The sequence below is a fragment of the Pelecanus crispus genome, chromosome 1 (genome assembly GCF_030463565.1).
Source record: "Pelecanus crispus isolate bPelCri1 chromosome 1, bPelCri1.pri, whole genome shotgun sequence".
NCBI lineage: Eukaryota > Metazoa > Chordata > Aves > Pelecaniformes > Pelecanidae > Pelecanus > Pelecanus crispus.
The window spans coordinates 200883501-200899777 of NC_134643.1; positions in this window are offsets into that span (position 1 = coordinate 200883501).

A 16277-nucleotide genomic window follows, 5' to 3' on the forward strand; every position below is an offset into this window, starting at 1 on the left:
ACCTCCAGAGGTCTACTTATCACACATTTTCTGGACTCCAACCTTTGGGATGAACTGTCCTCTGGAAATGCGTGTCTGTATTCATTGACTGCATAAGGAGACTTGACACCAAACCTTCAGCCAAACAGCTCCCTTTTAGATGTCTAAAATTAGATGATTTCATATATGAGTTGCCATTCGGAGTTAATTAGTGAGCGAAACAGGGGAGCCCACTCCACAACTCTGGGCTCAAAGGGCAAGTGGGATGGCCACAGCACCTCAGCTGGAGAGCACATGAGAACAGGGCAGGTCTCAGCCACCAACACCCTGAGCAACACGCAGGGATGAAGCAACGTGTACTGTGAGGAGTTCGCACTTTTAGTATAGCTGCTCACAGCTGATCATGGAATGTCGTCTTTGGAAACTGGTATCTTCTTGATGGGGGTGGGAATAAAACTGAAGGGAACAAATTAAAGAAATGGAGTTAAAAGGAAGCAGAGAGGACTAATAGAAGCACAGCAAAGGTTTCTGAGAGCACCAAATGAACAATCATTGAAAGTCACTGAAAGGCTTCCTATCTCCATATCAGATTGGTTTTGTAGAGAGGACAGGTGGTGACTAGAGCTGTTCAGGTCAGTCCTTGCACCTGCCTACTTGGGCTAAATCTCGGAAGATTTGGTTTCCAGCTCTGTCACTGACCTGAAACACTATTGCCACAGCCAGATCCTTTCCCCTTTTTATGCTTCACTTTCCTGACTTATCAAGCAAGGGTAGTTATTCTGTAAGATTCCTTTATAAAATATTTCCAACTGACTAAAAGTAAAATCTCACCTCCTGAGCTAAAGGTTATTAATTACATCTCTAATACTGTCTGTGGTACTCACTTGAAAAAAAAAACTTTTTTTTTAATTTTGAATTTTGTATTTTTAGACATGGTAGAAACCTATAAATGCAGAGAAGATGAATGACTAAATCATAGAATCATAGAATCATAGAGTCAGTTAGGTTGGAAAAGACCTTTAAGATCATCCAGTCCAACCATTAACCTAACATTACCAAGTCCACACTAAACCAATTAAGGGTAGACTAGACGAAACCATGTCCCGAAGTGCCACGTCTACCTGGTTTTTGAAGGCTTCCAGGGATGGTGACTCCACCACCTCTCTGGGCAGCCTGTTCCAACGCTTGACCACCCCTTCCATGAAGAAATTTTTCCTAATATCCAATCTAAACCTTCCCTGGTGCAGCTTGAACCCATTTCCTCTCGTCCTATCGCTAACTACATGGGAGAAGAGACCAACACCCACCTCACTACAGCCTCCTTGCAGGTAGTTGTAGAGAGCAATAAGGTCTCCCCTCAGCCTCCTCTTCTCTAGGCTAAACAACCCCAGTTCCCTCAGCTGCTCCTCATAAGGCCTGTGCTCCAGATCCTTCATCAGCTTCGTTGCCCTGTCTCTGAACACGCTTCAGCACCTCAATGTCTTTCTTGTATTGAGGGGCCCAAAACTGGACACAGTATTCCAGGTGCGGCCCCTCACCAGCGCCGAGTACAGGGACACAATCACCTCCCTGCTCGTGCTGCCCACACTATTCCTGATACAGGCCAGGATGCTGTTGGCCTTCTTGGCCACCTGGGCACACTGCTGGCTCATGTTCAGCCGGCTGTCAACCAACACCCCCAGATCCTTTTCAGCCAGGCAGCTTTCCAGCCACTCTTCCCCAAGCCTGTAGCATTGCATGGGCTTGTTGTGACCCAAGTGCAGGACCCGGCACTTGGCCTTGTTAAACCTCATACAGTTGGCCTTGGCCCATCGATCCAGCCTGTCCAGGTCCCTCTGCAGGGCCATCCTACCCTCCAGCAGATCAACACTCCCACCCAACTTGGTGTCATCTGCAAACTTACAGAGGGCGTACTCAATCCCCTCATCTAGATCACTGATAAAGATATAGAAAAAGACTGGCCCCAAAACGGAGCCCTAGGGAACACCACTCGTGACTGGCTGCCACCTGGACTTAACTCCTTTCACCACTACTCTCTGGGCTCAGCCACCCAACCAGTTTTTTACCCAGCAAAGAGTATGCCTGTCCAAGCCATGGGCTGCCAGCTTCCCAAGGAGAATGCTATGGCAGACTGTGTGAAAGGCTTTGCTGAAGTCCAGGTAGGGACCTGTTTCCATTCCCCCCAGTCTCTTAGGTCACCTCCTTCTGCTTGCCGGCAAGAGGTTAGGGGATCCTCCACTCCTTGTGGTGCCTCCACCTGCTGCCTTGGCCCTAGGGACGGTCAGGTGCGGCTCCACCAGTCTATCTCCCTCTCACACTCCTTGATACTCCTCAGCCTTTCCACCTCCTCCTTCAGCTCTGCCACTAGGCTGAGGAGATCATCTACCTGGTCACAGCGAAGACATTTGCCATCTCTGCTGCCCTCTGGTACAAGCGACAGGCTCAGGCACTCCCTGCAGCCGGCAACCTGGACAGCTGCATGTTTGTGTGGGAGCTCCGTCTGGGTTGCCACATTCCTTCTGGCGGAGGCTTTTGGGCGAGTGGTAACCATAGCTGCCAGGTAATCTTCTGGGAGGATGATGACTACTGCCTGAGTTTCCCTTTGTAACTAGGAGCGGGGGCACTCAGCCTTCCCCGCTCGCCCTGCCTGCGTGAACTGCAGCACAGACTGCCGCCCCACGCCCTCCTGACACGCCATGCCCTGTTTGCCCGTCCTGGTCGCCGCGCTCCTGGTCACTCACACTCCCTGGGGGCTGCTTTTATAGGTAGGGGGGTTTGGCCACCATCACTCCTGTCCCCACCCACGCTGCATCAGAGCTGCCGCACATCATTTATGTAAATACATATGTACAAGTAGATCTTACTACCACAGGGAAACATCATTACATGCTAAAGCAGAGTTCAGGCACTGTCCAGGTGAATTGAACAACAAATTCCCACTGGTCTATCTAGTGCCAGAATTGAGCCAATTGTGAGCTGTGTGGTTTGCTTTCAGAGGTCACCACTGCCAAGGATAGCAATAGTTTGCATTGTGATTTTCAGTAGAATTAGAGGAGTTTGATGGCTAGGTAGCAAGAAAATTTATTGCATTTGGCCCTGACTTCTCCCACGTTCTCCCTTCAATGATGTGCAAACGTCCCTTGGCTGTTCTGTGCACAGATTTATCAAGCAGAGATTGAATGATGGGGGCATACCACTGAGGTGGTTTCATTCATGTAGTGGGTGCATTTAGGCAGTTGCTACAGCTCTTAATTTGTTTAACAAGTACGTATTTCTCATCCTTCCAAGGAATCTGTTTCAACAGGAACTTAGCAGCAGCAGTTTCACCTAGGCACTATAGTGTCTGTCTAAGAGCATGTGACTCCTTGGAACAAAATCCTTTCCCCACTGAGATCAGTGGGACATTTGCTGTCAAAGGAAAAGTCTTTACCCTTTGTCTTCGATCCTGATTTCAACTAGTTGTATATTTGCCCACAGTATTTTCAGACCCCTTTGTAAACCTGAGGACAATGGAAACACTGAATTTTTGTGGAGTCCTGTGACAAGTCTTGAAATTGTACTATGATATGATGTATCAGTTGCCATAAGGCAGAGCAAAATACATATGAATGACTGATTTGAGTCTCCCAGTTTTCAGGTTATTTTCCAGAAGACTGTCTTGCTGGTTTTGCCTTTTTCTGTCTACGATGCCCTGGATTAACAAGGAAATAAATAGGAGGTCTATATGGTCAGTTAGATACTAAGTTATAAACACTATACAAAACATCAGAAAGTTAAAAGTGTATTTTCATATAGTAAGGACTGCAAAGAATGGGAAGTCACGTGTTCCAGCACGAGGCTGGTTAGAAACAACCAGACCATCCTTAATGACGGACCATCCTTATTTTTGCCATAACCTGTTATGCTGTCAGTAGATAAGGCATAAATAAGACTGAAAAATAGTTATCAACATACTTTAATTGAGAATAAACAGTAGAAACTTACAGCTTGTCACATACTGAATCAAAAGACATTCTTGGAAGCACCTTTTCTCAGCTCCCAAATGTGCACCCACATCCATGTGTTTTCTCCCTATGAATGCTCCAAAGCTGTGGGATATGTAGCCATTCATATGCACAAGAGTTACGAGCTTAAGGCAGACAGAACTCAATTTTTTAGGAACGCATAGCAATTTTCTTCGTTTCATCTCTGTCGATACTAATCATTTTGGTGAGGATAATCTGCAAAATTACAGTTACATTTAAAAGAAATTATTTGGGTTAAGAGTCAGTGCAATCTGAATCTGAAAAGCTATTCAGCTAACTAAATGAAGGTGTCTACCTTGTGGTGAGATCTATAGTTCTCTAGGCTACGACAGGAGCTTATACATATAGCTCACAGCATCTTTTGCGATATGAAACAGCCTAGTGCATCCAAGACTCACACAGGGCTGGAGGCTATGGCAGAGAACTTGAAGAAGGCGTGCCCTCTGGGACTGCAGATGGAGGCCTGATCTGCTACACCTCAGAGCATCCCAAATGGCTATAGAAGTCTGTGAATGGTCATTGAACCAGACCCTAAGGTTAAGAGTCTGGAGCTGAATCCTGTTCTTAGTGGGTGGTGTTTTTATGGGACAATATTGCAGAATCACAACCTGACCACCATAAAATTATCAGTTCTTCTTGGAGTATCAGGAAGAATGCCAATAATTCCCCTATAAACTGAAACAAAAATACAAATTGTACAGGCAATCATTGGAGCTTTAAAAATTTCTGAAAATCTTCCAAGAACCTACCAGGAGATGGAGAAAGTTGGATCAAATTTCTGTTAGAAGCATATTTATTTCTAACGCTATCTAAAAATGGTAAAATTGCCCTCATGCTTCAAGAAATGTTTAAGCAAAGGTTTTTTATGGCAGTATATACTGTGTATATCCACCGTTGTGATGGGGTGGGTAGTCATCTTGTTTGCTTGAGTGAAGCAAAAGGCTGACATTGTTGGCACTGAGCAGTATATAACTTTGTTTAATATGAAATCTTTCCAGTTTTTTAACTTTAGGCAAATGAGAGCATCAGTACAGAATATAAGATTAAGCTTCAATTGCTGTTAATGTATTCAGAATCTTTAAAAACCATGGTGAAATTACCTTTGAAGTCATGGCATTCAGAGGTTGAAAGCCTGGCTGTGGTAAGGAATTTAGTATCCTCTAAGATATTTAATATTAAATTGAAACTAAAACTTGGTCTGAAATAGAATTCATTTGGTCAGAGTTGCCGTCAGGACAATTACCATCCATTGACTCCCATGCAGAAGTGCCAGGAAAACATGGTGGGATCCACTTCAGCACTAACCTCCCTCAGTCCCTCTGCACCTGGCAGTCAGTGCTCTGTAGATGGGGAAATGAATGCAAGGGAAAAAATGCGCAAGATGGTTTACCTTGAATGTCTGAGTTTTTAGCAGAGATATCCAAAACTTGAGGTTTTAGCCACTCCCCCCTGCTTTCCGAAGGGTGGCCCACACAATCCACTTTAGATGTCTAGATCATAGAATGATAGAATCATAGAACCGTCTAGGTTGGAAAAGACCTTTAAGATCATCCAGTCCAACCATTAACCTACACTACCAAGCCCACCTAAACCAATCAAGGGCAGACTAGACGAAACCATATCCCGAAGTGCCACATCTACCCGTTTTTTGAACGCTTCCAGGGATGGTGACTCCACCACCTCTCTGGGCAGCCTGTTCCAATGCTTGACCACCCTTTCCGTAAAGAAATTTTTCCTAATTTCCAGTCTAAACCTTCCCTGGCGCAGCTTGAACCCATTTCCTCTCGTCCTATCGCTAGCTACTTGGGAGAAGAGACCAACACCCACCTCACTACAACCTCCTTTCAGGTAGTTGTAGAGAGCGATAAGGTCTCCCCTCAGCCTCCTCTTCTCCAGGCTAAACATCATCTAGAGGTTTGTCGAGAGAGCTACTGTCCCTGAAAACTGACACTGAACAGGATACCACATAGGGATAGCCAGTAAACCTGAAGAGATCGGAAACCTTCCCACTCTCTCTGGAACTTCAATTTCTGATCCAAGCTGAAAATATTTTGCCTTTCTGCACAGCTGCCCAGGTAGGAAGAACTATTGCCTTTTGAAGGATGCCAGCTGGCTGTGCTCATACCATTTTTTATGATAGACCAACGGTATTAGGGCTCTGGTCCAAGTGATCTGGGGGTGATCTGGGCTTGAAACCTCCTTCAGATGGAGAGGGCTCAGCCCCGCATTCCTGGAGGTTGCCTTGTAGAGCACATTACAGACCCTTCCTGTAGGGTGAGGTGGAAGGGGAGGAAGACAGAGAGCATTTGTCAGCCATATCTCAGCCTGGCATGAAAGTTCCACATGGTTAAAAGAAAAGCAGGCAAAAAAAGAGTATAACTGCAAGATTTTTGTTCAAAGAACACACCCTGCATTCCTGGTCCCTTGCCTCTGGATGATTGCTCTAAATGCAAGACTCTTGTGCGTAAGTTGTGCACTGATACCAGCTTCTCTGAAGTTTCAAGTTAGCATGTAGAGTGCCTGACTTCAGTGCCTGGGAAGCTTTTAGGTTAGCCACAAGGTGTCTATTGATTTTGAGCAGGCAAGCATTATGCAATGCTGCACTGCTATCAAGGTAGAGATGCTTAAATTGCATTTAAATGCAATTGTAGCCAGGATTTTAAAGGTGTGGATCTAATGTTTGTAATCAAAACTTTGTGTGACAGAAATGTTTTTAACACCAGTGTTCACTTAAAAAAAAGAGCTACTGCAAAATGGTCCTTGCTAGCTCTAGTGCAGGTAAATCAACAGAAACAATAAGAGGATGTACAGCTCATCGCCTGGCAGGAAGAGAGCACACTGCAAACACTGCTTGCAAATATTGAGTGAAGTGGAGTACAAAGGAGCATTTTAATGAAGTCAAAGAAACATCACCAAATACTGTATTAATTAATCACTCCCAGTATTAATTACTCCTATTGAAAAAAGATCAAACTTCTAAAGAGCTTTTTAAGGAAACAACCATCATGGCAAACACCATGCAGCCACAGGGGCATTATATACATTAGATAAGGTGATGCAGATATTATGAGTGTCATGCAGGTGCCACAGTCACACTGATCTACTGTTGAGTACAGTATGAGGAAAAGCTGACTAAGTGGGGTCCAAGTTCAGTATCTTTCACTTGAGCCAGCTATCATAATGCAAATCTGCCAAAAAGTCTGTTTAATACACATGGTAAGGATGCTATCAGTCTGTTAGAAACATGGAAATGGGAGACTTCAATTTTTTAACAAAGCATCAGCAAACCCTGCAATGTACGGAAAGCATGTATTAGATCCTTTAGGGAAAAAAATGCTGTTCTGCAGTCCATAGCAGCTGCCTTGCTCCAATGTGTGGAAGTGTTGTTACGTTCATCATTGGCTCCATTTCTTTCCCTGTTGTTGGCAGCAACTACATCTGCCTTAGCAACTCAGGATATTATTAGGTAAACTATGAACACCCTCAGAGGCTATAGGCTCTCAGGGCATCAATATATCTGTCACATTTCAAAATCATCAATTACATGTACAGAACTGACTCTTCTCAGCATCACGGCGGGAACCTTGACAGCAGCAGCTCAGTGCTGGCAGCACAGTCCCCGCTGCACCAGTCACCCCAGGTCACCTTCCCAGCATGGCAAGGCAGCTTGCCCACCTTTCCCAGCCACCAATGCCGCTCCTGCAAGGGCTATCCCTGATTCTGGCTCCCCTGTAACCCCAGTGAAAGGGAGATGTTGCCCAGGGTCTCATACTTGTTCTGAGAGGCAAAATATAATGGAGCATCTGATGCCACACAGGTGCAGGCAGGCAGGGCTGTGAGCAGGACTGGGGCCCACCACGGCTCAGAAGCTGCTAAGCGTGGGGATAGGTACCTCAGTATCAAGATCCTTACCTTTCACAAGCAGCAGCCTCACAACAACAGCCCCATACCTCAGCCATGTAAATGCCTAAGGACATTTGCCATAGTGCCTTCAGCACCAAAAGAAATTAAAGCGGCAGTTTGCAGCCCATCCCTGGGAGCCTGCTCAGGGCAGTGACCTGCATGCAGCGAGGGTTCTCCTCATCCTGCCCCGTCTCTCTGCTGTGGCCGCTGCAGGCTCCCCGCAGCTCCCTGCGGCTTTGCAGCCTGCCAGCTCCATACCCAGGCCCTGGCTCCTGGGGAAGGCAAAGCTTAGCCTCCTGGGCCTCGGGATGGAGGATTCAGGAGCTCTCAGCAAGCGGAGTCTCACACTAGTGGTGATGACTGCACTGAACAAACCACTACTATGGTCCAACTGTGCTAGCAGAGCTTCCTTTCTTTGGAAAGTCTGACAACGGAGAAAATGTTTTGTGAGAAGTATGTTGTCTGCAAAGGCTGGCTTATCTGCTTGTTGTCAAGAGACTGTTGGGGTCTCTCTGGAGGCAGATACACGATGAGAGTGGCAAACAGCACATATATTCCCCCTTTAGGCAGTTTGCTTACCAGCGAAGATCATTGCAGCATTTACTACTCTTAATAAGCCCAGCAAATGACGTCAATTAAAAAATTTAGATTTTCAAGGAAGTACTGGGAACCTAAATGATTTCTGTAAACATTTATCATGCAATTGGTGAAGGAAAGGAATGTGCAGTGTTTTCCAAACCTGGAAGAGGCTCTAGGTATCCATACATTTAATAAGAAAATCTTTGTCTTCTTGTCAGTCAAACTGACTCCATAATGTTTATTGGATAGTACAGTGAGAACATTATAGGAGAATAAAATAGAACTTTAATGACTCGATCGGGTTTTGTATATATGCATAATAACCTTCTCTCAAAACCTATTCCAACTCCTCACACATGACTAGTAGGAACACTGTTGCTGAAGATGTTATGACCTTTATTGTTGAATATGATTATATTAAATAAGCAATAAGGACAAAAAATGCATGTAGCAAAGCAAATGGAGGCCTGGTGTTACACCACTCATTCCTTCATATTCATAGTAAAACATGAATTTGCACTTGTATGCAAACACTGGTAATGAGGTGAAAGCTTCAGTGGTTCTCCATTGTAGAGTAAAGAGGCTATCATGGACAAGATGAGATTCTTTAAATGGCTGGACTATCTATTATGATAGCTGCAGAAATGAAATTTGGTTCTACATGGTTTTGTCTTTTGTCACTGGACCTTATTCTGTTCTCAGCCACACTGGTAAAACCAGTGTTATTGAAGATATTTCGGCATAAACCTAGCATAAATTAAAAGAATGAGGCCTCTTGCTTGCAAAAAGTACATATTCTCAATATGTACTGGAGTTAAGGAGAACAATATACATAAAAAGATAAATTTGAAAGTTGGTTACCTTTTTGAAACTTATAGACTACATTCAAAATAAAATGTTGAAAATATTGTTCTGTTTCCTGAACTACATTAAGACCATAAGATATTTCAGCTTTCTGTGATAATCAGGACACAGAGCTCACTTATAAAAATTACCATACTATCTGACACCTTTTGCGTAGTAAGACATTTATATTGTTGAAATACACACAGCAGGCACAAAGTAATTAGTCTGTTGATAGTTATTAATGCTGATAGACTGGTTGCTGATCTAGATTAAGACAAATTCTTATCAGCAGGAACTACTCTAAAAAAATTGTAAGTATAAAATATAAAAAGTAAACTAGCATCTAATTTAATCCTGGATGAGATGCTTGAAATTACTGAAATCTCTGTTTATCAGGGTGAATGTTGTGCAATGTCCTTCATATTTTTTCCTTGTGCTAGTCTATAGTCCCAGAATCAAACCATATGCATTCTAGTAAAATGTTGTAGGTTTAATTAATTAAATTTAATTTAATTTAATTCTTTGAAATTCAAGGAATCCCACAGAAGATGGACTGAATTTTATAGTCTCCTCATTTACCTTCCGTTGTTAGGCATGTTATTCCCTGGTTTCCTCCCACAAATTAGTTCATGGGCTTTGCAGAATCCTCTTCCAACAGTTGCAGTGCTACAGATGAAATAAAATTTTTGTTAGACTGAGGTTGTCATGAAATTGTGATCTGTGTCAGCAAAATATTCTCCTTGGATGGACATGTTGTCTTAACTGCATTCCCTCACGGCATTGTGGGTTTTATAATTTCATTTAGGTAGTAATAAGAAGGGCAGAGATTTCACACAAATAATAGTATATTCTGTCTTGGCTCCTAGAGCCAGAGATATAGAATATGCTGAAGACAAGAAATCAGACTTTACTGAATTATTTCAAATGAGTATATTTCCAAATTCAGAAGCTGATGGAAACTGACTGCTCAAAATCTCCTCAGATTTGGCCTTTTGGACTTACATGGTTAAGTATGCCCCAGACTGAAATGTTGTATGATTGAGCATACTGCAGATTACATTCACCAGAAAATAAATCTAAGTAACATGGTCCTGAAATTATCTGACATGGATAGAACCATGTTCATAACTTTTGGAGGCCAATATTTGTATAAATCTACCAAGTGAACAGCGGTATGTACATACAACCTTTCTCAATCTCTTGCACTAAAGTCAACTTTAAATGTTAAAATGTCTTTAGAAAAAGGAATGTTATAACCACATTTACATTCCTTATTAACTTCCTTGAGATGGTATCCCACCAGGGAGTGTTTTATCATTCAAAACCTCCCTGTTTTTGATGTCTGCTTACAAACACCACAAAGGAGTGCTGGTATGATCGTGCATTCAGAAGGTGCACGACTGTAATACATAGAGATTAAAAAACTCTTCCTCATCTCAGCAGATTTTACAAATGTCCAAAGATGTTACTGTATTGAATTGTTTTATGTTTGACAGTAAGATCTGTTTTGCTAGATGGTTTGGTTAATTTGGTTAATGATGATTTGGAGTGTTCTCTGCTCTGCTGCAAAACATCATACAGTAAATCACTCTTTTGCACTTACTGTAATGACTTCCTTGCTGGCCTCAGCTCTTCTTTATATGCTACCTAGACTTACTGACAAAGTCTACACAGCTAAAGAAAAGAGGGCTGGGAGCTGATTGAGCTCTCACCCTGTGAACATGTGGGACTAACTGTCTTGCACTGACAATGCTTAGTATAAGACTCCCCTACAGTAAATACGTCTTGGACAGAGAAAGTTGGTGTGAGAAAAATCTGAGCTGTGGAGTGAGCTAACAAATAAACAGAGTTGTCGCAGTAGCTCTCTTTAACTTGTCAGTTTAGACTTACAGACCGATGACATTCATAGTACTGCATAGGGTATTATGCCACTTTGTTATGGATCTCAATATAGTATAGTGTGCAATCTACCTAACAAAGTTGTAATGGTGCCTGTGTGCTACATATGTCTTAATTTTCAGGATCTCTTATGCTGGGGATGAGTGAACTTTAGAGTGACTCGTGCAGACATACTAAAACATGTCAAGTCTGTATCAAAACACAGCCAGGCAGTGTTACAGAGAATGAGGGAGACATCTGTATTACTTTTCAATGGCTGTTTTACCTGTCTCAGTTTATGTGCTTGATACTTTTTTGTTTGAATGCACAAGTTTGAATCTGGAGCATCTGTTAGGAGGAGCATTCACTTTAGTCAAATAGAAGTTATTGAACTCACTTACAAGGATAAATGGGTGAAATTAAAGGGCCTCTGATATATATAAGATCAGAATAGCTCTTCTAATGGTCCCTCCTGGACTTACACTTTATGAATCTATGTTTCATTTCCTGCTTGCTCAGTGATAGAGATAAGATATCTCCAGGGGAGATACCAAGAGTCCTTCAGAGAACACCGGGTAGGCTATTAATCTGGAAGTGCCTACCTGCCTGGTTCAGGCTAAGGTTAACAAGCTTATTGTCCCACTTCTACTACTTGAGATCAAAGGACATCTATCTGTTTAAAAATCTTCCTGGAGAGGAGAAGTGGAGAGCAAAGAAACCTGGGGGAAGGCAATGTGGGGAGACAGCAAGGCAGTAACTGTAGGAGATCCTGTCCATCTCAGAACATCATAGGCACCTAAACTAAGCAAAAAGTAATAAAACCTAGAAAATAAGAAATAAGATGAGGTGTGGGTAAACCTGAGTGCTAGTTTAACTGTGTTCCTCACTTAGTTAAACTTGCAGAAAAAAGTACTAAACTGTGCTTTAGAAGGTTGTTTTGGATCACTTTTAGCAGCTACTGCTGGCAGCTTTGAAAGGATAATCACCTCCAGAGACCAAGCCCACTTGCATCAGTCAGAAACCAGAAGCTAGCACTAGTAAAAAGAGAGTTTGAAACACAGTCAGTAGAAGAGTGGTTGAACTGCAGGGTTTCATTGAGGACCTATAGAGCCAGTGTGACCCAAGGCTTGTTAGCCTGCAGTTGGGACCCTCAAAGGCTGCAAAGAGTATACAGACACATGTTTTAGCACTGCTTTCCCAAGTCACAGTGAATGGCTGACCTAACCTGTTCCCTGTCATCATAACTCACAATACTTTGCAACCCACTTGGTCCTACTGCTTAGCAACATATCTTTTTCCTGTTCTAACAGTTGTGTCCATTTGAAATTACTAATATATTTGCTACCACAGCTAAGATAAACCTGGGATTCAGGAGGTAAGGTTCAGTCTGCGCCTTTGCTGGAAGAGAGTCCATGGCATGGTATGATGTTAGCTACCAGACCCTGACTCCTCATAAACAGAAAAATATTTGTAATACTCAAATATTCAAGATATATAGGTTATCCAAGATACATAGGCTAAGTACCTTGCTAGTATACATATTGACAATACTTAACTGCAGTAACACAGCATTCAGCACAGATTATAAATCTTGCCCTGAACAACAACAATTGTAAATGTTGATCAAGTCCACAGTTCTCAGGACATGGGTTAGTTAATTTGCAGCTAACTCATGTATGCCTAGATTAGCTACCATCAGCTTTTCATTATAGCACCAACATACTCTAACAGAAACCATCCCTTACCCCTCCTTTGATTTCACATGTGGACCTCATAGCCACCTGGGTGATCTTTCTGGGCAATATCCTCTCTTCCTGATTTGTCTTTGTTTCTTATGCGTTTGTGCCTTTCCCCGAGGAAGAACTGCAAAGGTCCTGTGCTGTCTTCTTTAACATCATCAATGATCAGTCCTGCTGTTAATTTTGGTTAAGTGTCCCACCATTTCTGTGTCACTTATTTTACCTGGAGCCATTCCACACCCCCTCCCTCTTCTCTTGTTCCTTAGGAGAGAGCAATGAGATGTAGCTTCAAAAGTACAGCCTCAACAGCCTCCACATGCTCACAGCAGTTCCCTTCCTCATGGTATACATGAGCCCTGCTCTCTTAAGAGAGTGCAAGGTAGGAAATAGCTGCACTTTTTAAGCAATAAGACTTTTTATAGTATTTGCAGGGATGCCTGCCAAGCTGGGTTATACTGATATGTCAGCAGCTCTGCTATGACAGCAGGCTGTGGATATTTCAGTTCAAAGGTCAAAATGTCCTGCCAAAAAATGAGAGATAAACTTATATTATGTACGGAGTGTATTTGAACAATCTATCTCTAAAAGAGAATGGAGGCAGAGAGGACACTGCCAAATTATATGAACTTTGATTTAACCCTTGGCAGCACAGTGCAAGAGGCAGGGACTGCCTGGAGGAGGTAACGAGGCCAGCTTGGGCAGCTCCTTGCTTCTGTCCAGCTTTGTGCCATTGCTTCACAGCCCCATCCTTGAGGTTCCACTTATGTTCCTACATAAGGCTGATGCTAATCAACCACATAAATGACAACACTAAAAAAAGCATAGCAGACACTTATTCTGTGTCATACCCTAGATTAAGTGCTCCCCTGCTGTTGCCAAGGACATACTGATGGCCTCAAGTGTGGCAGTGGGAAGTTTAGAAACGCCATCACAGGGACCAATATTAGATCTGTCGAACCTTCCAGACCTAAAGAAGAAGTATCAAGTTTTGATAATTTTTGCCAGCACACTGAGCATTTCCACAGATGATTCATTTGTATGAGTAGTGCAAGCCAAAATTAAGTTCAAATTCTGTACTTATACCAATAAAGACTGTAGGAGGTTGTGGATTTTTTAGGATCCTGCCCAAGTGATGTCTTATGTACTTTGAAAAGGATGAATTTGTCAGTCTTTCAAGAAGCTCTTATCTCTCTTAGCTACAACCTATCCCTAAAATATCAATCTCCTCTGGGGTGTTCAGCACTGCACTGGCTTCTTCAAGCCCAAGTGTCAACAATTACACTCAGCCAGTGAGGAAAAAGAGACAGAACCATGTTACTTGTATAATCAGTTGTCACTTAAAGACATTGAATATTGTGTTATACACCTCTCAATAAACCCATAATCCCACACATGTGTACACTGATAAAATGGGATGTGTTTTGGGTAATTACAGTATGGAAGGAAATTTTCATGAGATTGCAAATAAATAATTAGGAAAAGGTTGATTTAAGCCATTAAACTATTCACTTCCAATTGTCAGCTCAGTTCTAAATGTGGGTATCTTCCAAGCCACCAAATGACTAAGAAAACAGTGCTGCTGGTGCAGGATTAGTCACTATGTTGGGATGTGTTTCTGTACATGCCTTATGGATAGATTTCTGTGGGTTGAGATAAACTGCATGCTGCTGACACATTCAGCATGAATATGTGTGAAGTGAGTGAATATATTTGGGTCTTCTTGTGTCTTTACCCAAAGGGCTTAGGACTAATCTCTGAAACTGGTTTTGTCATGGTGTAATGCCATTATCTACATTGGAATGGCTTAATCTGTGAGCCTTAATTTACTTATGGCTGTTTTGGCCCATAGCCAATGGCTTTCACATAATAGGACACCTGGATGTGGGAGGCTGTTTCTGTGGACGTAGCTCTGGAGTTCACAGTCTCAGCCATGTCTTTGCCTTTACCTGGGGAACATGATCTCCTTGCATTACCTGATGACTCCCAAGAATTAATGCAAGAACTGTCTTTCTGTGTGAAAGGAGCATGACACAAGATTGGCCAGGTTATCCTTTTTCACAGTAAAATCTGCCATGGTTATTTTGACAGCTTTCCTGTGACTCATTCTTTCAGGACAAAGAATGTCTCTATTTATAATGGCAAAGGGGGTCCACTCTGCCTCCAAGGTCTCCAGCACCTATACCCCAGCAAGAGCTCCCTACCTCCACTCATGTGCAGGAATTGTGTAGTGTGGCAATCTTCCAGACAAGATGCTTTCACTGCCAAACCTGCCCACTCTCCTCTCGAATGCAGCCCTGTTCCTGTATCGCGGCTTTTGTGCAATGCTCAGTACATCTTTCCAACAGGAGCTAGAGCTCAGCAACAATATCACTTGAATAGAGATAACTTTGAATGTCTGTTGCACCTTTCTTCTTTGGACATCAAAGCATTTAATAGTCCCTACAGAGCTCAGCTCACCCATAATTGCAATGTAGGCTTAATCTGAACTCTAAACCTATAACAATGGTTCCATATTTTCTCAATGACTCCCAACACAAATGGGATAGATAAGAGTATCAGCTTTGTTTTCCTCAAATGCCACCCTTGCAAATTCAGTCTGGGGTCCCACAGTGAATTTGAGTCTTTCCATTTTGTGCAGTAGAAAGAGTAGCACAAATCCTTTAGGACAGTGCTAGGGCCTGAGTGATCCTGCCTGCTTTACTGGCTTCACCTAGAGTGTCAGGGACTCTTCTTTTGGTTTTGCAGAACTGATGTGTCCCTAGAAATGCAGCATGCAACCTGCACTGGCACTTCATAAGCAAGAATGGACTCCAGCTTGCATTCATTTATCTATGTTGCCCCAGAGGAGTTAACACCAGAAACATGTTTTTCCCTCTAACACAAGAGATATAATTATGAATACGTATAAGAAACTGATATGTTAAGTAAGACTGGGCTGGTATAATATTTCAAGGTTGAGTAATCCACTAAGTGATTTACTCAAAATCACATGCAACCTGCAAAAGACAATCCCCGATTTCCAGAATCTCAGTATGGTATTTTTATCATGTGATACCTCCACTAGGTTAATAAGAGATTATGGCTGCTGTTCGTGTGTTCTTGTGTTCTTGGTTATCAACAAAGCTGTCTTGACATCTCAGTTACATTTGAAATGCCAGAGTAATATTGAGATGAAAAAAATCAGTTTGATATGGGGTTGAAGACTAGGTTAGAATCATAGAATCATAGAATCATCTAGGTTGGAAAAGACCTTTAAGATCATCCAGTCCAACCATTAACCTACACTACCAAGCCCACTCTAGACTAATCAAGGATAGACCAGACTAAA